Raw genomic sequence first — 19,057 nt, forward strand, 5'->3', positions numbered from 1 at the left:
CTGAGAGACAGACAGAGGGATGGAGACAGACGGTGAAAGAAACAGATGGGGAAAGAGACAGACGGGAACAGAGAAAGACAGACGGGGACAGAGAAAGCCAGACGGGGACAGAGAAAGGCAGACGGGGACAGAGAAAGGCAGACGGGGACAGAGAAAGGCAGACGGGGACAGAGAAAGGCAGACGGGGACAGAGACAGACCTTGACTGAGACAGACAAGGAAAGAGACAGACAGAGACAGGCAGACAGGGAAAGAGACAGAAAAAGAGATGGGAAGACAGACGGGGAAAGAGACAGACCGGGGAAAGAGACAGACCGGGGAAAGAGACAGACCGGGGAAAGAGACAGACCGGGGAAAGAGACAGACCGGGGAAAGAGACAGACCGGGGAAAGAGACAGACCGGGGAAGGAGACAGACAGGTAGACAGACCTTGAAACAAACCTGGAAATAAACAGACGGGGAAAGAGACAGACCTGGAAAGAGTCAGACCTGGAAAGAGTCGGACCTGGAAAGAGTCGGACCTGGAAAGAGTCGGACAGAGAGACAGACAAAGACAGACCAGGAAAGAGACAGACGGGGAAAGAGACAGACGGGGAAAGAGACAGACGGGGAAAGAGACAGACGGGGAAAGAGACAGACGGGGAAAGAGACAGACGGGGAAAGAGACAGACGGGGACAGAGTCAGACCTGGAAAGAGTCAGACAGAGAGACAGACAAAGACAGACCAGGAAAGAGACAGATGGGGAAAGAGACAGACAGGGAAAGAAACAGACGGGGAAAGAGACAGACGGGGAAAGAGACAGACGGGGAAAGAGACAGACGGGGAAAGAGACAGACAGCGAGATAGAGAGAGACACACAGAGACAGAGAGAAATAGTCAGGGAAACAGAGATGGACAGACACAGAGACGATAGAGACAGAGAGACTGATACAGAAAGAGACAGACACGGCTAGAGACAGACAGAGAGACTGATACAGAGACAGACAGACACCAATAGAGACAGATACACAGACAGGGAAAGAGACAGAGACAGACAGAGAGATAGAGAGAAACACACACACAGAGACAGAGAGATAGAGAGAGACAAACAGAGACCAACAGACAGAGAGATAGAGAAATAGACAGGGAAAGAGACATATAGACACAGAGACGATAGAGACAGACAGAAAGACTGATACAGAGACAGACAAAGAGAGACAGACAGACAGGGAAAGAGACAGACAGAGAAAGAGAGAGAGAAACAGTTACTATCCTGGGCAACGCCGGGTACTACAGCTAGTATAAAATAAATTAATCTGACTGGTACATGGCGTAGTGAGAAAATGAAAATGCCAGAATTACGTTTTTTTGGTCCCCATAAAATGCAATAACAGTCGATCACAGAATCACATCTACCTAAAAATGGTATAATTAAAAACGTCATTTCAGGATGCTGATAAAAATAAGTCCCAAATCCCGAAAAATTAGACGTTTTTTTTGACCACCTAGATATAATGGTATCTCTGGACTCGTAATGACCTGGGGAATCAGATTTCCAGGTCACTTTTACCATACAGAGAACATGGTAAATGGTGAAAATGCATTTTTTTTTTTACAAATTCACCACACTTGGAATTATTTTCTGTTTTCCAGTACAATATGGATTACAATGAATGGTGCTGTTCAAAAGTACAACTCGTCCTGCAAAAAACAAAAAAAGCCCAAATATGGCTACATTGATGGAAAAATTAAAACGTTCTAGCTCCCTGGAACAAGGGGAGGAAACAAAAAAATCGCCCAGGGGTAAAAGGGTTAAAAACGCTATGATACCTCCCCCCCAAAAAAAATCATTGCCAAATAATGTCGTGGTGTTCAGTGGGTTAAATCAGGGCATCTACTAGCGGTCTCCATGGCAGCCCCTAATATGCGGTGAGCCCCGAGCGGCTGCTGTGCACGGCAGCACTGTATGGGTTACTGCACGGTACCTGCACAGAATGGATCGGAGGTACTGCGGAGTGATGGACTGCACCATCCAGCGGCAGGAGGGGTGCACGTATCAGCGCAGACATCCTCCGCCCCGCTCTGCCCACGTCCCCACAGCGGCGATACAGAGCCCCGCCATCTCCGCAGCACTGTGCGCTCTGTGTGGAGCTCTGCGTGCAGAGCCGGGCGCCTGCCATTCCTGCCTCCCTTTCTCCCGCTGTTGACCCGTCCCCGCCCCCTCTCCCTCACAATCTGCTGGCCCGGCTGCAGCGCCTCAGCCTCTCGCCTTTACTTGTTTGTTGTCCTTGAGTCATCGTGGACGATCCGTGACATCGGGGGCAGAGATGGGGCGCAGCTGGTGAGCCGCTCCACGTGACCCCCGAGGAGGATGAGCAGCGGTCAGTGAGTGAGCAGCGCCAGATCCGCGACAGTCCTGCCTGTAGGTATCGTCATTATCGCGACATGATCGCTGCGACACCGCTGTACTGAATGAATGATCGGGCCCTTCCAGTGCATGAGGAACCCCGTCATGGTGTGTATCATGGGAACATGGCTGTGCCTGGCATCTACTACATTCCATGCCATGTGCAGTACAGGGGCTGAGCCTGGAGCCATACATTGCTATGGCATCAGCCTGACTGTGGGTATAATGAATGGCAGGACCACAGGGAGCGGGGTAAGGGATGACATAGGAATGGCATGGAAATGTGTGTGCGCGTGTGTGTATATATATATTATATACACACCCATAAAGATTTTATATAATATATATATTATATAAAATCTGTATGGGTGTATATATATATATATATATATATATATATATATATATATATATATATATACATACATATGTATTATATATTTTTTTTAATGGTATATATGTTTATATATATATATATATATATATATATATATATATATATATATATATAAAAATAAAAACATATATACCATTAAAAAAATGTATAATACATATGTGTGTATATATATATATATATATATATATATATATATATATATATATATATATATATGTGTATGTGACTTTTTTAATATATATATATATATATATATATATATATATGTATGTGACTTTTTTAATATAATATATATATATATATATATATATATATATATATATATATATATATATATATATAAAATATATATTTGTCTTTTATGTATACATATTATCTGTGTGTGTGTATATAGATCTATAGCTCTTTTTATACAAATTCTCATCAGTATGTTCCATTCGCTATATTGCAGTAATCCTCTGGAGAATGATGTACTTGTACATTATAGTTGGGATCTATATGCTTGGCTTTATTATATAAGCAGTTATTTGCGTTCCTCGCCATATAGTGGAGGAAGTGCCCATCTGATGCCCCATTCATACTGGCACCTTTATCCCATAGCCATCATAGGCAATCCAGTAGAAGGATATTGACAGATGTTTTGGTGGTTTGTAGTGTATCCGGCTTATTAACACGGTGGGCACTTGCAGATGGCACTTGTATTATGTTGGTATTTGGCTCCTATGTGATGCATGGGATTTTCTTGCATAGCCGATGTATGGACGTTGGCACTACGGTATTTTTCTGAAGGTTGGTTCTCAATGTAAAGCATTCATGTAGGGTTATATTGTAATTGTTCCATGGGAGCCATGTTTGTGTACCTGGCTGCGGGAGCAGGCAGCATAACTGTGCTAATTGCTGTAGGTAATGAGGCAAAATAATCCGAAATAAAAATGGATTTTCAATAAAATCATATTGTCATTCTCGTTCCCAGTATATCAATAGTGTGGAATGATGAGTGATTTGTTCATTCCCTGGTAATAATCTCTGTATACACATAGCAGGCAGTAACCGGCATTTGCCTGGGTACATGTGTGCGCAGCCAAGGTGTGTGCCCGGCATATAAATATCGCTGTGTCATAGACTTGCACTGCTCTCTGATTATAGCAATCCGATCCTTTCTCACCCACCCCCACCTGCCCATTCTTCCTGGAAGAGGAGGGGATGCCTCTCACTGCTATCCTGTGCATTGTTAGTGGATTCCACAGGATTCATGCCAGTGACAAGATGGAAGAACCTGACTCCAGCACCTGCACATAAGAGAGGCCTGGAAGCCATAATCACTCACGTCTTGTCATATTGGACACAATGACAGCACAGGCCACATATTGTCTCCCTTCACAACTGAGGCCCGAAATGCAAAGTAGCCCGGAAACGTCAGCAGCTCTTCATGGAGGCTCAGCTTCACTTTGAATATGTAAATGATCTCTCAAAGAATTCCTCTGCATGACAATTGTGTAGTGGAGCGTCCTCCATTAGGATGAAGACATGTACACTTATCTCTGGATTGGGGGGACCTGGGGGTCCGTACCACTTATTATGGCTGTTTATTAGTCTACCTTCAGCTGTCCATCATCAGCTGTCCATCAAGCTTCACTGCTCCAAAAGCCAACCTAAATATCATCATTATTTGGTGGTACATCCGTGGGATAGTCTCCTGACGACACTGTAAAGGGTTTCATACAAATGAACGCGTGAAAAATTGTTTGTACGAACCCCTCACACTCAGCTTCCTACTTGTCAGCGCTAGTGACAGCCGGTCCCATCACCGTGTAAAGGCCCCTTTAAACACTGAGAATTTCTAGCGATCTCACCAGCGATCTCGACCTGGCCGGGATCGCTGTAAAGTCTCTAACAGTCGCTGGTGGGCTGTCAAACAGGCAGATCTGGCCAACAACGCAGCAGCGATATGGACCTGCAGAACGACCTCGCTGGAAAGGGAACGCTATAGCACGCCTATGGGCTGGGTTTCTAACGATGTCGTTGTAACGGTGTCAAACACACCAATACATGCTGCGCAGCGGGAAATAAAGGACCAAAGAATGGTCCTGAACGACTTGTAGCGATCAGCGACCTCACAGCGGGGGCCAGGTCGCTGATGCGTGTCACACACTGGAATGTCGCTGGGGATGTCGCTACGTCACAAAACCGGTGACGTTACAGCGATATCGCTAGCGATGTTGCAGTGTGTAAAGGGGCCTTAAGGGACTGTGCACACTGCCCACAATGCATCTTGGTATTTATCCGGATAACACCTTCAAATTCGCAAAACAAAATTTCACAAAACTATTGCTACTTTTTGCCTTTTTTACACCGATTTTGGACAGCGCTGACAAAGTGAGCGTAGCTGGGAATGGACGGGCATGGCAATGTCTGACAAATTCATTAAAAGTGGCTGCATTCCTTCACCAGAAATGTTACTTCAGTGCTTGACTGGAGTAATGTTTCTGGCTTGGTGAACGCGGCTTATCTGATTCGCCTAATTCATTTTGGTGTGAGGTTTTTAATGAATTAGGTGCATCTTACTCCTGCACGTCCATTATTAAGAATGGCGTAGAAATGTCCGTCTTAGTGAATCGTGGCCTAAATCTTTTCGCTGAGTATTTGGAGCAGAAGCTGAAGAAAAAACTCCAATGTTTTGGAAAGTTTCACCTCAAAAAACGCCTCCAAAAACTCAGGTTCCCTTTAAGGTACGTCACACTATCAGGTCCCTTATGCGTTCTGAACTATAAGCAGGGTGATGTGTGGCCTAGAAACCCCTTCCTACACATCCCTATGTTGTAATACTGTGTAATATGAATGTATAAAAAAAGTTTTATTTCTTACGTGTTCCCTATGTAAATGATCGAGGGTCTAGACCCCTAGGCGTCGCATCGCCCCATGGGCGTTTGCATGCTTTCCATTACCATGGATTTACATGAGCGATGTCACCGTCAGCTCCTTGAGAGCCCACGCATGCGCGCTTGCCATTCCTGCAGCCTTATTATCCGGGTGCTTGCTTGTTGGCTTCAGACGCGAAGACTCCTGTGGTTCTAACCATGCGCAGTGCGCGTCTGAAGCCGGCAAATAAGCAACCGGATAACAAGGCTGCGGGAATGGCAAGCCCGAGTGCGTGGGATCTCCAGGAGCTGACGGTGACATTGTTTATGTAAATCCATGGTATCACGCCCACAGAGGCATAATAGCACGGAAAGCATGCAAACGCTCATTGGGCGATGTGACAACCATGGGGCTATAGCCTCTGATCATTTACATAGGGAACATGTCATTAATAAAACTTTTTTTTTTATACATTCATATGACACAATATTACAACACAGGGATGGGTAGGAAGGGGTTTCTAGGCCACACATCACCCTGCTTCTAGGTTAGGCTACTTTCACACATCCGGATTTTTGCTCTGCGGCACAATACGGCGTTCTGTAGAAAAACCTCAACCGGCTTTTGTAACGCCGGTTGCGGTTTTTTTTGCATAGACTTACATTAGTGCCGTATTGTGCCGCAGGGGCTTGCGTTCGGTCCGGTTTTGGCCGCATGCGGCAGATTTAGCCGATGCCGCGGCCGGATCGAACGTTCCCTGCAACGTTTTTTGCTCCGGCAAAAAACACCGCATCGCGCCGCATCCGGCCGCTGCGGTGCATTTTTCAATGCATACCTATGGAGGCCGGATGCGGCGCGATGCGGAAAAAAACGCATCCGCTCGCCGCATGCGGTTTATTCCACTGCGCATGCTCAGTAGCATGCCGCAACCGGAAAAAACCGGACGGGCCGCATGTAAAAACTTATGCAAAGGATGCGGTGTTTTCGCCGCATCCGTTGCATAGTTTTCACAGCCGGATTGAGCCGCAGTGCTCAAACCGGATGTGTGAAAGTAGCCTTAGAGCGCATAAGGGACCTGACAAGTTCCCTTTAAGGCCACATGCACACTTTGAATGTTTAGAGAGGTTTTTACCTCCGTATTTGTAAGTCAAAACCATTAATGGAACAGTCAAAGTATAATAGAAACTTGTCACCACTTCTGTATTTTTTTATCCACTCCTGGTTTGGCTTACAAATACTGAGGTAAAAAAACAAATATCATGTGCACAATAACTTACAGATGCTGAGGTAGGAAACTCACCAAATACTCAATATGTGCACATGGCCTTACATGTACTGAGGTAAAAAACTCATGAAATACTCAACGTGTACATGTGGCCTTACATACAGTATATTGAGGTAAAAAACTCACCAAATATTCAACGTATGCACATGGCCTTACAAACACTGAGGTAAAAAAAATATATATAAAAAGATATTCCTTTATAACCTGTGTAGAATGTGATAGCCGTGTACTTGCGCGTACCGTATATGCTGTTTATTGTGAACAGTTTAGTGTTTTGGGTACTAAGCTGTTAAATAATAGAAGTAACATTAAACATTTGCTCCCCAGTCTGTACTCTGTATCCTGTTTTGACTGTATTTTGGTCAAGAAGACATAGCAGGGAAAATCTCCTTAAGGCTATGTGCGCACTAGAAAAGTGATTTTTCTCAAGAAAATTTCTTCAGAAACTTCTGGGAGTTGAAGAAAACCGCACCTGCGGTAAAAAAAACCGCACCAAAACAGTGGCAAAAACGCATGCGTTTTTGCCGCGGTTTTTCCGCAGGTTGGTCCCTGCGGTTTTTTATGCTGTAACTGCAATAAATAATATAGATAGTAGATAATCGATAGATAGACAGAGAGATAATGGATAGAGGGAAAGATGGATAGATGAATAGATAGATAATACATGAGAAAGACCTATATAATGTCCCATCTCCCTACATATTCTAAGCTGGCACCCTTTAGTGACTTACATGTGGCACTAAAGGGTGCTTAGCCTTGTATTTAGCCAAAAAATAAATAATTAAAAAAAACGATGTGGGGTCCCCCCCTATCTTTTGTAGCCAGCTAGGGTAAAGCAGACGGCTGCAGCCTGCAAACCACAGCTGTTCGCTTTACCTTGGCTGGTAATCCAAAATAGACGGCACCCCACACTGTTATTTTACATTAAATAAATAAATAAATAATTTAAAACAAAAAACGTGGGGTCCCCCCCAAATTGGATCACCAGCCAAGGTAAAGCGAACAGCTGTGGTCTGGTATTCTCAGACTAGGGAGGTCCACCGTTATTGGACACTCCCCAGCCTAAAAATAGTATGCCACAGCCGCTCTAGAAGTGGCGCATCCATTACATGTGCCAGTCCTAGCGCTTTGCCCCAACTCATCCCGTTGCCCTGGTGCGATGGCAAACTGGGTAATATATGGGGTTGATGCCAGATGTGTAATGTCACCTGGCATCAGGCCCTGGGGTTAGTGATGTCACGGCGTCTATCAGATACCCGACATCACAAACCCAGTCAGTAAGAAATAAAAAATAGACAACAAAAAAAGTTTTATTTGAAAAAACACTCCCCAACACATTCCCTCTTTCACCAATTTATTGAAAAGAACAATCAATTCCAGGTCCTGCATAATCCAATAAGGGGGTCCCACGACGATCCATACCATAGTCACTGTCCCAGTCAATGAAGAACAAAATGTTCCCCATTGGCTGGGAGAGCAGTGCAGTGACCTGAGCTAACATCAATAGGTCACTGTCACTGTCAGTTAGCACTGCAGTACACTGCAGTTAGCCCAGGTCACTGCAGGGGATGACGAGCGCTGTTGTCAGGAGGTTAGATGAGATCATTACCTGTTGTGACGATCTGCTCTCCTGACGTCTGCGCTGTCACTGCCTTCCATTGCCCGCTGCGTTCTCAGCAGTATCGCGAGAGCCCGTGACATCTGCGCTAGTGACAGTCTCGGGCTGCCCGCGAGACGGGCATAGAAGGCAGTGACAGCGCTGACGTCAGTAGAGTGGGAGATCGTCACAGCAGGTAATGATCTCATCTAACCTGACAGCGGCGCTCGTCATCCCCGCGGCTGCCAGCACTGCAGTGTGAGAAGCTGCTGACACTGCAGTCCGAGTAGCCGCGAGGCTGGAGCGGGACACAGACTGCACGGGCACCCCACGGGCGTCACATGGAAGTGCTTCCGTGCGGCGTCCAGGGAGTGTGATGTGTGTGTGTTCTATGTCTGTGTCTGTAATATGTGTGTGTTTACTCTGCTCTGCTTCCTCTTCCTGTCATAATGACATCACTTCCCTGCAAAACGCAGGCAGTGATGAACATTACCACAGGTAAACCGCGGCTATACCGAGGGTATACCGCACATCATTTGCTGTCTGCGGTATACCCGTGGTATTTCGCGATTACATTACAGTGAATGGAGTGAAATACGCAGGTACCTGCGGAAAAGAAGTGACATGCACATTTTCTCAAGAAATTCTGCAGAAAGAATTTTCTTGAGAAAAAAACGCAGTGTGCGCACAGCTATTTTTTTCCCCTAGGTTTTGCTGGGAAATGTCTGCAGAAAGATTACAAACATTTCTCAAGAAATTTCTGCAGCAAAACCCCGGGTAAAACCGCATCGTGCGCACAGGGCCTAAAGTGGCCAAAGCTCTAGAAAGGTACACAATGTCATTCAATTGTATTCCTCAAAGGATTTTAAAATGTAGAACTTAGTAGTTTCTTACCATAGAAACTAAGACCATGTTCTCACGTTGAGTATTTGGTGACGTTTTTAAAACCTCAGTATTTGTAAGTCCATGTGCACACATTGAGTATTTTGACTTTTTACCTCAGTATTTGTAAGCCAAAACCAGGAGTGGAACAATGCGAGGAAAAGTAAAAAAAACCCACGGGAACGAATTCTGCATTATTTTTTTTTACGCACTCCTAGATTTGGTTTGCAATTACTAAGGTAAAAACTCCCCAGATACTCAGTGTGTGATGTGGCCTTACAAATACTGAGGTAAAAACTCACCAAATAGTCAACAAGTACACGTGGCCTTACAAATATTGAGGTAAAAACTCACCAAATAGTCAACGAGTACACGTGGCCTTACAAGTACTGAGGTAAAAAGCTCACCAAATACACAATGTGTGCACGTGGCCTTATAATATGCTGAGGTAAAAAACTTGCCACGTACTCTACGTGTGCACATGGGCTAACAATGCCATGGGTAGTCTGTTTCCTACTTCATATACGTATATTTGGCATGTTCGGATAGCAAAGAGCAGATGCCCGATATTTGTAGTTAGTTACCACAGAGACATATTAGTCTTCATAGAATCCATAGTCAAAAAACGATAGATTTTTTTTTGCTCATTTTAGAATGTATTAGCATTATATACAGATAGCTGTGACAGTATAACATCCTTTTTTAATGTATACAGTGTAAATGAAAACGTTTGTAGCAAGATGCCGCGATCACTAACTCCTATTTATAGACATATCTATGAAGGTAGATACCTCAGACCTACCTCATTCAGATGTCTGTCTTTCACAACTAGCACAAGTACCCGTTATAATTCCATGTGGCTTCTTTACATCTCAGTGTTTGATGGATCAAGCCATTTGCAAAAGAAAACCAAAGCCTTGAGGCTGTATGCGCACGTTGCGTCGTGTCCCTGCAGAAATTTCTGCAGGGATTTGACAGCACATGTGCGCGTCAAATCGCTGCAGAAACACTGCATAATGAATGCAGTGTTTCTGCAGAAAAAAAACAAACATTTCATGCGCTCTGGATGCTGCCTCTACCATGGACAGAGCGGAAGCAGCATCCAAAGTGCACGGAATAATTGACATATTGCTTTTTAGAACGCAGCGATTTGGAACAAAATTTTGGCATCCAAAGCGCTGCGCTCTCAAACGCAACGTGCGCACGTCTCATGCACAATCTTCATAGATTGTGCAGGGGACGCAGGTCGCATGCATTTACGCTGCGGTGCAATACACAGCGTAAATGCATGAAATTCGGCAACGTGCGCATGAGCCCTAAGACATGTCTCTTTTTGTTCTGAGTCAACGATCAACAAATCTTTGGGTCTGTGAAAAATCACTGACACCATGCATTGTCATCATTGTGCTGTTGGTTTTTACAATTGCAATAAGTAGAAAAAGCTATCTATCGATTCAGTGATGAGCGAGTACTAGCATGTTCGGTGCTCGGTACTTGAATGAGTAGATGGGTGCCACTCATGTACACGCGTATAATGGAAGGCGATGGGAAACTCAAGCATTTTTCTGGAAATAGCAAATAGCCTGAGTACACTAACATTAAAGGGAACCTGTCAGGTGCAATATGCACCCAGAACCACGAGCAGTTCTGGGTGCATATTGCTAATCCCTGCCTAACCGTCCCTGTATACACTAGCATAGATAAAGAGATCTTTAGAAAAAGTATTTCTAAAGATCTTTTATCGTATACTAATGAGTGAGGAGCCTAATCCCAAGGGCGTTGCTTTCCTTGCTAGTCGGCCCCATTGGCATGTTAGTACGCCCACAGGGGTGTACTATCATGCTAATGAATGTACAGCGTCAGAGGATGATCTCACTCACCTCTCCGCTGCCATACGCTGGATTTCGGCTCAGTGCGCATGATTCCGGAGTTTTGGTCATGCGCACTACTTCAGTTTGAAGCCAGGACGCATACACCCGGCTTCATAGTGCGTATGACCCAAACTCCGGAGTCATGTGCACTGAACCGAAATCCAGCATCGGGCAGCGGAGAGGTGAGTGAGATCAGCCTCTGATGCTGCGCATTCATTAGCATGATGGCACACCCAGAGGGACAGGCTAAATGCTAATGGGGCCGACTAGCTAAGGGGATAAACGCCCTTGGGATTAGTCCCCGTACTCATTAGCATACGATAAAAGATCTTTAGAAACACTTTTTCTAAAGATCCCTTTATCTATGCTACCAGATGCAGGGGCAGTTAGGCAGGGATTAACAATATGCACCCAGAACTGATCATGGTTCTGGGCACATATTGGACCTGACAGGTTCCCTTTAAGGAAACACATCTATATAAATAGAGATGCTAACAGTGGTCAGCCATCTGTACTAACCACGGCTATAAAGGTTAGTGATAAAACAAATTGTGAGGCGTGACAACCAAAACAAACAATGTGGGAATGGTCTCTCCCAGGCCACAGATTTTCAGAAAGTCTTGTCCTCCGAATATCTATATTCTTACATTCATGGTTTTCATGCTTTAGCATTTCAGAGTTCAACTGTCTCTTATTTTTGTCATTTTATGTCATGTTCAGTTATGCACCTGTTCAGATTGCAGTTTTGGGAGTGCCATCAGTCATTCTGTCTAAACATATAGTTGTGTTGGGAACCATCCATTTCCAGCATGAACAGGACATGTGTAAACCCTATTAGACCCTGCTACTTTCAATAATCCTATGCATCCCAAACTTCTTCCCTATGTTGACAATGCCCTCCAGTCTCCCTGATTGCCCCCCAACACATTTCTCCATCATAGGGTCATAGATATCAGACATACCACTGTGATGCTGATTTATCGTCCCACTCTCATTTGTTTGCATGGCTATCCCCTGATTGCCCTATGTAGGAGAAGTGTGTTAGGAGACAAGCAGGGCAATTTTAGGGTATTATCCACTTATGGAGAGTTGTGGACTGCCCTTGTCAGGGTGGCAGTTTGGCACGCATAGGCTATTGAAATTAGCAGGGCCTAATAGGGCTTAACCATCTCCTTATTCCTGATGGAAATGGATGGTTCCCGACACAACTATGTGTTTGTCTAAGGACAGGACTTTCTGAAGATATGTCACCGTTTCCACATTTTTGTTTGTTTGTTTTGGTTGTCATGTCTCACAATTTGTTTTATCACTAACATTTATAGCGGCGACTAGTACAAATGGCTGACCACTGGTAGTGTCTGTATTGATAACAGATGTGTTTTCCTTAATGTTAGTGTATCCAGGCTATTTGCACATATCCATCACTGTGGAATGTTTTTATGAATCATTCATGTTTTTATTGTGTGTGATACCTCATTTTTATCATAAGTATAAGTTAAGTTTTATTATTTTCCCATAAGCTGCTGATTTCCTACATTGACTCCTGAATGAGGTCTCAGCTAAAGTAGTAATCATGGAGAAGATCATTTTCTATATATTCACAATTGGATTGCACATTAAGGTGGCTTTACACACTGCAACATCGCAAACGACGTCGCTGTAACATCACCGGTTTTGTGACGTAATAGCGACCTCCCCAGCGACATTCCAGTGTGTGAAACACATCAGCGACCTGGCCTCTGCTGTGAAGTTGCTGATCGCTGCAAATCGTTCAGGACCATTCTTTGGTCCTTTGTTTCCCGCTGTGCAGCACGATCGCTAGAAAGTCTCAGTGTGTAAAGGGGACTTTACAGCAACTTCCCTTTGAAAAAGCTGCTTTACAACGTCCCCAATGACCAGCTAGGTCGTTCTGCAGGTCCGGATCGCTGTTGCGTCGTTGGCCAGGTTTGCCTGTTTGACAGCTCACCAGAGACTCACCAGAGACTTTGTAGCGATCCCGGCCAGGTTGAGATCGCTGGTGGGATTGCTGAAAGTCTCAGTGTGTAAAGGGGCCTTAAAGGCCCAGTCACACTAAACAACATCGCTAGCAACATCGCTGCTAACGAACAACTTTTGTGACGTAACAGCGATGTTGCTAGTGATATCGCTGTGTATGACATCCAGCAACAACCTGGCCCTTGCTGTGAGGTCGTTGGTTGTTGCTGAATATCCTGGGCCATTTTTTAGTTGTTGCTCTCCTGCTGTGAAGCGCACATCGCTGTGTGTGACAGCGACAGAGCAACAACTAAATGTGCAGACAGCAGGAGCCAGCTTCTGCGGACTCTGGTAACCACAGTAAACATCGGGTAACCAAGAAGCCCTTACCTTGGTTACCTGATATTCACCTTCGTTACCAGCGTCCACCGCTCTCAGCTGTCAGTGCCGGCTCCTGCTCTCTGCACATGTAGCTGCAGTACACATCGGGTAATTAACCCCATGTGTACTGTAGCTAGGAGAGCAGGGAGCCAGCGCTAAGCGGTGCGCGCTGGTAACCAAGGTAAATATCAGGTTGGTTACCCGATATTTACCTTAGTTACCAAGCGCAGCATCGCTTCCACGCGGCGCTGCTGGCTGGGGGCTGGTCACTGGTTGCTGGTGAGCTCACCAGCAACTCGTGTAGCCACGCTCCAGCGATCCCTGCCAGGTAAGGTTGCTGGTGGGATCGCTGGAGCATCGCAGTGTGACATCTCACCAGCAACCTCCTAGCAACTTAGGGGTACTTCACACACAGCGAGATCGCTACTGAGATCGCTGCTGAGTCACGTTTTTTGTGACCTCATTAGCGATCTCGCTGTGTGTGACACTGAGCAGCGATCTGGCCCCTGCTGTGAGATCGCTGCTCGTTACACACAGCCCTGGTTCGTTTTTTTATTGTTGCTCTCCCGCTGATAAGCACACATCGCTGTGTGTGACAGCGAGAGAGCAACAATCCTGAATGTGAAGGGAACAGGAGCCGGCGTCTGACAGCCTGCGGTAAGCTGTAACCAAGGTAAACATCGGGTAACCAAGGTGGTTACCCGATATTTACCTTCGTTACCAGCCTCCGCAGCTCTCACGCTGCCAATGCCGGCTCCTGCTCCCTGCACACGCTAAGCTAAGCGGTGTGCGCTGGTAACTAAGGTAAACATCGGGTAACCATACCCGATGTTTACCTTAGTTACCAGTGTCCGCAGCTTCCAGACGCCAGCTCCGTGCAAGCACAGCGTCGCTTGCACGTCGCTGCTGGCTGGGGGCTGGTCACTGGTCGCTGGTGAGATCTGCCTGTTTGACAGCTCACCAGCGACCATGTAGCGATGCAGCAGCGATCCTGGCCAGGTCAGATCGCTGGTCGGATCGCTGCTGCATCGCTAAAGTGTGAAGGTACTTTTACCAGCGATCCCTATCAGGTTGGATCGTTGTTGGGATCGCTGGTAAGTTGTTTAGTGTGACTGGGCCTTTAGAGTGGGGTGTGGGGATCATTTTCTAGACATTGTTTAGAACTAATAACACCAATGTTAATTAGCTCCCTTTTCAGATATCCCGTTGTTAGTGGTGTACAAACTAGAGATTTTCACACTTGGTTTTCCACATGGGAGTTCCTTCTCTACATTGCTGCTCATTGCTTACATGCTCTATAATGATGATCAAGAAAAATGATGTTCCAAATAATGAAAATGTTTCCATTGTTGGACCTAATAAGCACATGTTCCTAATATGAGCATGTTCACACGTAGGCCTCGATTTATTAAAGGCAACCTGTCACCCAGAACCACGATCAGTTCTGGGTGCATATTTCTAATCCCTCCCTAAGGCTGGGGCCACACAGGAACTAATGCGATCCTCGCATGACACTCTGCTCACGCTGGCAGCACAGCAGGAGCCGAGAGTCATGCGAGTGTCCCTGCAACTGAGGTCCGATCATGCGAGCAGACCTCAGCTGCGGGGGGCGGCCGGCACTGAGGACGGGAGGGAGGGATTTATCTCCTTCTCTCCTCCATAGCCGGCTATTGCCATTCTCGCTCTGGACTCGTGGTACACCGGTGTACTGCGAGTGTAGTGCGATCTTTCTCTCAATATAGACTTGAATGGGTGTGAGAGAAAGAGTCTCGCATTACAGTTGCAGCATGCTGCGATTGTTTTCTCGGTCCGATTGGGAGCGAGAAAATAAGCGCTCATGGGTGCTGGGACATAGGGTAATATTGGTCTGAGTGGAATGCGATGTTTTATCGCATCCCACTCAGTCCGATTTTCCTGCCGTGTGTCTTAGGCCTCACTGTCCCTGTATATAGTAGAATAGTGTTTCTAAAGATCTTTTATCATGTGCTAATAAGGTCAGCGACAAGTTGCAAGGGCATTACTTCCCCTGGCTAGTCGGCCCCTTTAGCATGTAGGTACACCCCTGTGGGCATGCTAACATGTTAACTAATGTGCAGCGTCAGAGGAATGGTCGCTCTCACCTCTGCTGCTACCACTGGTTTTCGGCTCTGTGCGCAAGATTGGAACGTCCCCAGACATCCGGTCATGCGCACTACACCAGTTTAAAGTCGGGACATGTGCACCCGACTTCATAGTGCGCATGACTGGAAGTCTGGGACTTCTCATCATGCGCACTGAGCCGAAAACCAGTGGTAGCAGCAGAGGTGAGAGCGACCATTCCTCTGACGCTGCACATTCATTAGCATGTTAGCATGCCCACAGGGGTGTACCTACATGCTAAGGGGGCCGACTTTGCCAAGGGAACTAAGGCCCTTGTGACTAGTCCCAGGTCTCATTAGCAAATCATAAAGAGATCTTTAGAAAAAGTATTTATAAAGATCTTTTATCTATGCTATACTAGATGCTGGGACAGTTAGACAGGGATTAGCAATATGCACCTGGAACTGGAACTGCTCGTGATTCTCGGTATATATTGTACCTCACAGGTTTACTTTAAGGAGTGCACGCCAGAATTCTGGTGTAAAACACCTTAGTGAGTGGCAGTATTTTTGCACCACTCTAAAAATGCACAAACATACTGCAACAATTGACATTTGCACATCAACATTTACCAGCCATGCCAATATGTATGAACCATGGGCGGGTCAGCGTGTGGCTAAGGCCCTGTGCGCACACTGCGTTTTTACCTGCGTTTTTACCCACGGTTTTGCTGCAGAAATTTCTTGAGAAATGTTTGTAATCTTTCTGCAGACATTTACCAGAAAAACCTATGGGAAAAAAAATAGCTGTGCGCACACTGCGGTTTTTTTTCTCAAGAAAATTCTTTCTGCAGAATTTCTTGAGAAAATTTCTTGAGAAAATGTTCATGTCACTTCTTTTCCGCAGGTACCTGCGGTATTTCACTCCATTCACTGTAATGTAATCTCGAAATACCGCGGGTATACCGCAGGTAGCAAATGATGTGCGGTATACCCTCGGTATAGCCACGATTTACCTGCGGTAATGTTCATCACTGCCTGCGTTTTGCAGGGAAGTGATGTCATTATGCCAGGAAGAGGAAGCGGAGCAGAGTAAACACACACACATCACACTCCCTGGACACTGCTCGGAAGCACTTCCGTGTGACCTCCGGCGGGTGCCTATGCAGTCTGTGTCCCGCTCCAGCCCCGCGGCTGCCTGCACTGCAATGTCAGTGTCTACCCGCCCTGCAGTATCAGCAGCTTCTCACCCTGCAGTGCTGGCAGCCGCGGGGATGACGAGCGCTGCTGTCAGGAGGTTAGATGAGGTCATTATCTGCTGTGACGATCTCCTGCCCTCCTGACGTCACCGCTGTCAATGCCTTCTATGCCCGTCTCGCGGGCGGCCCAAGACTGTCACTAGCGGTGACGTCACAGGCTCTCGCGATACTGCTGAGAACGCAGCAGGCATAGAAGTCAGTGACAGCGGTAACGGCAGGAGTGCAGGAGATCATCACTGCAGGTAATGATCTCCTTCAACCTCCTGATGGCAGCGCTCGTCATCCCCTGCAGTGACCTGGGCTGACCTATTGATGTTAGCTCAGGTCACAGCACTACTCTCCCAGCCAATGGGGAACATTTTGTTCTTCATTGACTGGGACAGTGACTATGGTATGGATCATCGTGGGACCCCCTTATTGCATTACCCGGATTTGATTGTTCTTTTCAATAAATTGGTGAAAGAGGGAATGTTTTTTGGGGAGTGTTTTTTCAAATAAAACTTTTTTTGTTGTAATTTTTTTTTTCTGACTGGGTTCGTGATGTCAGGTATCTATCTGATAGACGCCATGACATCACTAACCCCAGGGCTTGATACCAGGTGACATTACACATCTGGCATCGACCCCATATATTACCTCGTTTTCCACCGCACCAGGGCAACGGGATGAGTTGGGCCAAAGCGCCAGGAATGGCACGTCTTCTGGGGCGGCTGTGGCCTGCTATTTTTAGGCTGGGGAGTGTCCAATAACGGTGGACCTCCCTAGTCTGAGAATACCAGACCACAGCTGTCCATTTTACCTTGGCTGGTGATCCAATTTGGGGGGACCCCACGTTTTTTGTTTTAAATTATTTATTTAATGTAAAATAGTGTGGGGTGCCCTCTGTTTTGGATTACCAGCCAAGCTAAAGCTGCCATGTGTGGTTTACAGGCTGCAGCTGTCTGCTTTACCCTAGCTGGGTACAAAAGATATGGGGGACCTCACAGCGGGTTTTTTTTTAATTATTTATTTATTTCTTTGTCGCTCCATTGGGAGACCCAGACAATTGGGTGTATAGGCTATGCCTCCGGAGGCCGCACAAAGTATTACACTAAAAGTGTAAAGCCCCTCCCCTTCTGCCTATACACCCCCCGTGCTCCCACGGGCTCCTCAGTTTTTATGCTTTGTGCGAAGGAGGCAGACATGCACGCACAGCTCCACAGAATGGTCAGCAGCAGCTGCTGACTATGTCGGATGGAAGAAAAGTGGGCCCATATAGGGCCCCCAGCATGCTCCCTTCTCACCCCACTCTTGTCGGCGGTGTTGTTAAGGTTGAGGTATCCATTGCGGGTACGGAGGCTGGAGCCCACATGCTGTTTTCCTTCCCCATCCCCCTTAGGGCTCTGGGTGAAGTGGGATCCTATCGGTCTCCAGGCACTGAGACCGTGCTTCATCCACAACTCCTGAGGAGCCTGCTGGATAGGAGCCGGGTATCGTTCAGGGACATGGCCCTGCTACTTGGAGGTACTCTGTGTCCCCTTGGGGACCGCGCACAGCAACACTCCAGCATTGCTGGGTGTGCTAGTGCACCGGGGACCGCGGCGCTGACCGGGTTAAATGTGCCATTACACACTGCAGCGTCGCTGAGTGTGTTACTATATGGGGACTACCGCGCTGACCGCCGCTGCCATGGTTAACACTGTGGCGCGGCTGGGACTTGTAGTGCGCCGGGGACTTCCGCGCCGGCCGCGCTTATACGGCGGCCGCGCTTTTTACTCGAGTCCCCGGCTTTTGCGGCCTAGTCTTTTTTCCTCCCACCCCCAGCCCTGACAGGCAGGGGAAGGGCGGGACGCTGTACAGGACGAGCAGCAATGAGGGCTGGAGCATGCTTTGCATACTCCACCCCCCTCACTGTGCACAGTGGGGCACCAGTTCCCGCACTTTCTGGGTCACGCCCACGGCTCCCTCCTCTCCTCAGGACGCCGGCAGCCATTCCTGTCAGCTCCTCGGACGCTGCAGAGGGGAGACAAACTCTGGGAGACCCAGGCAGGGATTCTGGTGGCCACACAACCGCTTTAAGCGGGTGGTAAGCAGCACCTGTGGTGCTAG

General features: G+C 46.8%; 1 protein-coding gene across 2 annotated transcripts in view; it reads left to right on the forward strand.

Moving 5' to 3' along the window:
- The first annotated feature begins 2,000 nt into the window (after positions 1–2,000).
- WASF1 (WASP family member 1) overlaps positions 2,001–19,057 on the forward strand; it is a 223,208-nt gene continuing 206,151 nt past the window's right edge. Inside the window, exon 1 of one of the 2 annotated variants that reach the window (XM_075340055.1) lies at positions 2,001–2,401. The gene's annotated coding sequence lies outside the window, so the exon portion shown is untranslated. The other variant, XM_075340056.1, reaches the window with a different exon arrangement.

The sequence above is a fragment of the Anomaloglossus baeobatrachus genome, chromosome 3 (genome assembly GCF_048569485.1).
Source record: "Anomaloglossus baeobatrachus isolate aAnoBae1 chromosome 3, aAnoBae1.hap1, whole genome shotgun sequence".
Taxonomy (NCBI): domain Eukaryota; kingdom Metazoa; phylum Chordata; class Amphibia; order Anura; family Aromobatidae; genus Anomaloglossus; species Anomaloglossus baeobatrachus.